The following is a 6282-nucleotide window of genomic DNA, read 5'->3' as shown; positions in this document are numbered from 1 at the left end:
CCACTCAGACCCGTGCCACCTTGTCCAGAGGCAGTCTTACCTCAAGTACCTAGAGCGGCTCCAACTTCGCACTATAGGCATTCCGCTCATGTGACCACTGTAGTGCCACTTGTTGGGGTCCAAAATTTGTGATCCCACGTAATATTTCATAATTTGAATATATTGACAATTATTACTATGTAGAGGTAAGTTTCTTAAGATGAGACAGAAAAATTATAATTTATAATAAGGTAAGGTTTAATTTATTCCTGTAAATAACTAACCCCAGAATATGATAAAGGTATATTGTGGAAAGGAGAAATGGAAAGAATAGAGGGAAGATGAAGAGAGTAAAGATATGTGTTGGATTTGTATTCAAGTGTCCCGGGATAAAATCCTCACTCCTTACATCGTACAATTGGTGTCACGTTTCTAGCACTTACAACGATAAATCGAATGCCCTTAATAAATACGAAAGTGATTTATTTTGTTATAGCCTTGAAGGTTCAAAAATCTATCCACAGAAATGAAAAACCTTGACCACTCTCTGCTGCTTGACGTATGTTTCGGCAATCTAAAGTTCAGTCTCGGAGTTGACAAGTAGAGTGCTCTGCAGGTTTTGGATGAACTGCCGAAACGAGCGAGGTCTCTGAGTATAAGCAAGGAAAGGATTTTATGAGCAACTCCCTCCGGAAGATTCTAAGCCTGTCAACCGCACACTCCTTACGAACTCCTCGATCTTTAGAACTTCCAGTTTCCCTTAAGCTGAGCTGCTTTCTCATCGTGTGTCCTGGTTTGCAAGGATAAGCCATTAAAGACAAGCCTAGCAACAGCCGAGAAAAAAACCAGACAAGAGAAAAAAAGGCACGAAAAGACTTGACAACAATTGATTTTCTTCAATACGAGTCACATGCGCATTTGGAGATAATAGAGGATAAATAAGCTGCTCCAAAATAGGAAGGATAACATGACATTACTGCAAAATATTTACATCTGATTATCCTGAAAATTTCAACAATATAAATGAAAAGGAAATATCATCATAGAAGCCATTCTGAAAATAGAACAAACTTTTATTTAAATAATTGATATCATAGCTAAAAAATCAAAATTAAGATCATATAGAACAAAAAAAAACTTATTTGGTTGATAAAGAATAAAACAAATGCAATTATTAAAAGTTCACGTGGAAAAAGAAAATCTAAAATTTCATACCTGAATAATTGTCCACACCAAAATCAACAAGACAATAATTGAAGATCCACCAGAAATCAACGAAACAATACCTAAATGAAAGTGAATGATTAAGTGTCAATTAATGTCAAAATCAATGAGCCAAAAGATTGCACTTAATTGTTCATCAGTTTATATAACTCACAGATCATTAGCTTATAATTTAACAAAAAACAAATAGATCTGTAACGTCCCGATCTACATAGTAAGATATTGTTTGCTTTAGCCAAGTTAGCATGGATCTATTTTTAGGCCTTCAAACTCAAAATTTGTCTTACTATGAGATGCATTTTTGTACATACAAGGCATTTCACCTTTCCTTACCTTGTCGACTAGTGTCCTCGCCAAGATTTGCTTCATATCTGATTAGAAAATGAAAGAGAGGAGAAATAGAAGAACAGGCGTGAAAAACATAGGGGACTAGCTGGAGAGAAAACTGAGAGAAAAGGAAGAGAACACAAGCATTACATAAAGGAAAGAAAGAGTGAAAGAGAGAGATGGACACGTGAAAACACTACAGGCGAGAGAGAGGACATGTGAAAACACAATAGGATAGAAAGGAGACACGTGAAAATACTATAGTTTCAGCACACTACTTCTGGACGACAACAATTCTTTTAACTACATTTGGTAGCAACTATAGGTCGGGTAACAAAAAGTATATACATTTCAGAAGAAAAAAAAGTATATACCTAATGAATTTTTCTGGTAAATCATCGATTCGATAATATATCAATAGGTTTTGGACTAACAGTTCCTCCGTTAGTTTCTAACTCAATTCATTCCCCAATGGTACACAATCCACGGGAAAAAGTGATCTGGATTTCAGAGTTCAGAAAATGATAATTTGAAGGACGACACTGTTGCATGAGGAAGGAGAACAAACTAGAGAACCCTAGAGAAAAGAAATAGTAAAGAACATGGCCACAGGTTCTATGAAGGGTGGAAAGTATCGTAGTCTAGGGTTCGTATTTATAGCATGGTGTTGAGTGAACCTTGTGTTGGCATACAATATCAGCATTGTCTACATCCATTGAACAATATATTTTACCTAAATGTCCATATAAAGTTGAAGTAGGTGGTGAATACACCCATCTCATTTTGGATAATATAGTTATTTCTAAGAATGAAGTTTGAATGGAAATGTATTAACTTTCTGGTTCGTTAATATTCTCTTAATTTAAGTCGTGTTCGTCTTTATAAAGGGAAAAGAGCATTACTTAATAAAAAAACCGATGGTAGTTGTTCAACAGATATATACTTTTGAAGTTTAATTTGCTTGTTCATTTTTTTACACCATTTACCACTCAGACCCGTGCCACTATGTCCAGAGGCAGTCTTACCTCAAGTACCTAGAGCGGCTCCAACTTTGCACTAAGGGCATTCCGGTCATGTGACCACCGTAGTGCCACTTGTCGGGGTCCAAAAGTTGTGATCCCACATAATATTTCATAATTTGAACATATTGACAATTATTACTATGTGGAGGTAAGTTTTTTAAGACGGTAGAAAATTTATAATTTATAATAAGGTAAAGTTTAATATTTATTCCTATAAATAATTGATCCAAGTTGGTACTAAAATTTTTTATTAGATAGAGGTCATTTCTATAAAGCATATGAGAAATGTACGTATTGGTGGAAAGGAGAAATGAAAAAGTATAGAGGGAAGATGAAGAGAGTAAAGATATATGTTGGATTTATATTCATGAGTCATGGGGTAAAGTCCTCACTCCTTATGTCGTATAATTGATGTCATGTTCCTAGCACTTACAACGATAAATCAAATGCCCTTAACTTAGGGTTTGAGGGTGAGTACAATCAGGACACTTGGTACATTTCACCCATCCAGCTTTAAGTATATTTCAAAACTATACGCATGGTCAATTGGTCTATTGACACTCGGTCTCTCTTAGGCCCATAGTAAGAGGAGCTATCAAGTTCACTTGCATGTATACAAATCCGAGTGACTTTGTTGATCCCTAGATCACCTCACCCATAGAAAGAGGCTAAGTGATTTTAATTGTACAAGTGTGCCAACACCAGACAAGAAAAACTTGGTAGAATTTTTAGTTTCCATCGTCCTAGGGTTTCTTACACAGTATCAATCATTTCTTGATTTCGTCTGGGATGTCTGGTAAGAGTTGAACACCATTCATGGCTCATATAACAGAATTGACAAGCTCGATTGTTATCGACGAAACACATAATATTAGTTCCATAAAAATATATACATTGACATAAAATGCACACTGCAACTGATAGTGTTGACATAAACACATTCTTCTGCAACATAAAGTAAATTTCCCTTCTTTTTCATGTCCTTTCTTTTCCCTATAACTTCTTTATGCGAAACACAACTTCAGTATTCGAAATCTCCTTGCTTTTTTCTAACTTGTCGAGAGACGACTTTGCAAACTGGGGTGAATGAAAAACTACCATTTTCTTCAAATTTTGAGCATGCTCGTTAAGATGAGGACGGAAAGGAAGGTTTTGGGACTTCCAGTATTCCATATCATACCCTGAACACTGACAAGGAAACAAGGCAACAAGTAGATCAATAAAAAATTTCAGCACATATCAAGAGGCCAACAATTTCCCAGCACAATCATTTACTTCAACTTTACGGTTTAAATCGGAATGCAGAGAAGAACTCATGTACAATGTACTCAAATTCGGCGTTCTCCTAAGAAGAGAGGCCAATGCCAACACTATGTTATCAAACAAGCACTATTGATACGCAAATAGGAAACATCTTCTAATGGTGGTACTGACATGGAACCTTCCTTGAACAAAGCCTGCATTTTTCAAAGTAAAATACATGTATAGTAAGATTTATAAATGTAAACGTAATAAGATATGCAATTACTATTAAAATCAAGTAATATAGTCATCACTCAATTCTACAGCAACTCTAACACTGCAGTCATACATAAATTAATTGTCTGCAACGAAATAAGACAAAATTGCACAGTATGTAGTTCTTTAGTTTTTGGAAAATTTCATTAAAAAAGAAGAAAATTTAGCCTGAATTTCTTTACCATGATTGTCTCGTAGTGTAGAGTAAGAGCTTTAACCCTGTGTATACTCCGAAGTACGTCAAATACCTTGCAAGAGTCATCACTCCCATCTACTCGAGGCCATATCCAAATACAAGCCTTTTCTATTTGCAATAATCTCCTCAACTGGTTGCTGATCTGACATCCAGCCATTTCCAAATTTTTAAGATTTGGAGCAAAGATATTTAATGACCTGCAGTGCAATGTAGATATATACATGCGTATATTTTCAAGTTTCTCACCAGAAATTTTAAAATGGCGAGGATTAAAGTTTCCACTGTAAATACTAAATGATTTCAAAATGCACTTTCAATGGCGATGACCATTTTGCCATGAACATTTCGAAGATGTAATTCTTTAATGCACTTGCATGATGATGAAATCCATCTGTAGAACCCCTGATCCAAAGTTACATGTGCCAAATTCAGGCATTGCAGTTTAGACCAACAAGCGGATGACGGCGTTTTGATAGTTGCATAACCTTTGCTCACCGACAGAGTCTTCAAAGATCCACAAAGAAAGATGGAAGATGGAAATTCAAAAGTCCTCTCAATGGATGCTACACTGATATCAATATCAAGCACTTCAACTCGGCACCTTAAAGCACTATTGATCCATGGGAGGATTCGAAGTTTCACATCATCACAAACGCAAGGGCGGCTTCACAAAAGAGAGGACGATGCGACCAATGAATACGAAAGTGATTTATTTTGTTATAGCCTCGAAGGTTCAAAAATTTATCCACAGAGCTGAAAAATCTTGACCACTCTCTGCGGCTTGAAGTATGTTTCGGCAATCTAAAGTTCAGTCTCGGAGTCGACAAGTAGAGTGCTCTGAGGGTTTTGGATGCACTGCCGAAACGAGCGAGGTCTCTAAATATAAGCAAGGAAAGGATTTTATGAGCAACTCCCTCCGGAAGATTACTAAGCCTGCCAACCGTACACTCTTCATGAACTCCTTGATCTTCAGAACTTCCAGTTTCCCTTAAGCTGCGCCGCTTTCTCATCGTGTGTCCTGGTTTGCAGGATCAGCCAGTGAAAGACAAGCCTAGCAACAGTCGAGAAAAAACCAGCCAAGAGAAAGAAGGGCACGAAAAGACTTGACAACATTGATTATGTTCAATACGAGTCACATGCATCCTCTCATTTGGAGATAATAAAGGATAAAATAAGCTGCTCCAAATGGGAAGGATAACATAACATAACTGCAAAGTATTTACATATGATTATTCTGAAAATAGAGCAAACTTTTGTTTAAATAATTGATATCATAACAAAAAATTCAAAATTAAGATCATTAACAAAAAAAAAATAACTAATTGGTTGATAGAGAATAAAACAAATGCAATTAAAAGTTGAAGTGAAAAAGGAAAATCTAAAATTTCATACTTAAATAATTGTCCACACCAAAATCAATAATTGAAGACCACCAGAAATCAACGAAACAATTCCTAAATAAAAATGAATGAATAAGTGTCAATGTCAGAATCAACGAGCCAAAAAATTGCATCTAATTGTTCATCAATTGATATAGCTCACACATCATTAGCTCACAATTCAAATAATAATAACAAAAAACAAATAGATCTGTCATGTCCCAACCTATGTAGTAAGATATCGTTTGCTTTGAGCCAAGCTAGCATATGGATCTATTTTTAGGCCTCAAACTCAAAATTTGTCTTGCTAAGAGATGCATTTTTGTACATACAAGGCATTTCATCTTTCATTACCTTGAAGGTGCGAGATCTAGCACATCTCGCACTGCATAAGGGGAAAACTGAGAGAAAAGGAAGAGAACACAAGCACTGCATAAAGGAAAGAGAGAGTGAAGAGAGAGATGGACATGTGAAAACACTAAAGGCAAGAGAGGGGACATGTGAAAACACAACAGGCGAGAGAGAGGACACGTGAAAACACAAGAAGCCAAAAAGGAGACACATGAAAAATACTAGAGTCTCAGCACATTTATCTTCCATTGATGAAAAATCACTATTCTTTGAAATCGGATATGAT

This window comes from Malus domestica, chromosome 04 (assembly GCF_042453785.1).
Source record: "Malus domestica chromosome 04, GDT2T_hap1".
Classification (NCBI taxonomy): domain Eukaryota; kingdom Viridiplantae; phylum Streptophyta; class Magnoliopsida; order Rosales; family Rosaceae; genus Malus; species Malus domestica.
The sequence above is the reverse complement of the archived record's forward strand: the minus strand, read 5'-3'. Positions refer to the sequence as shown.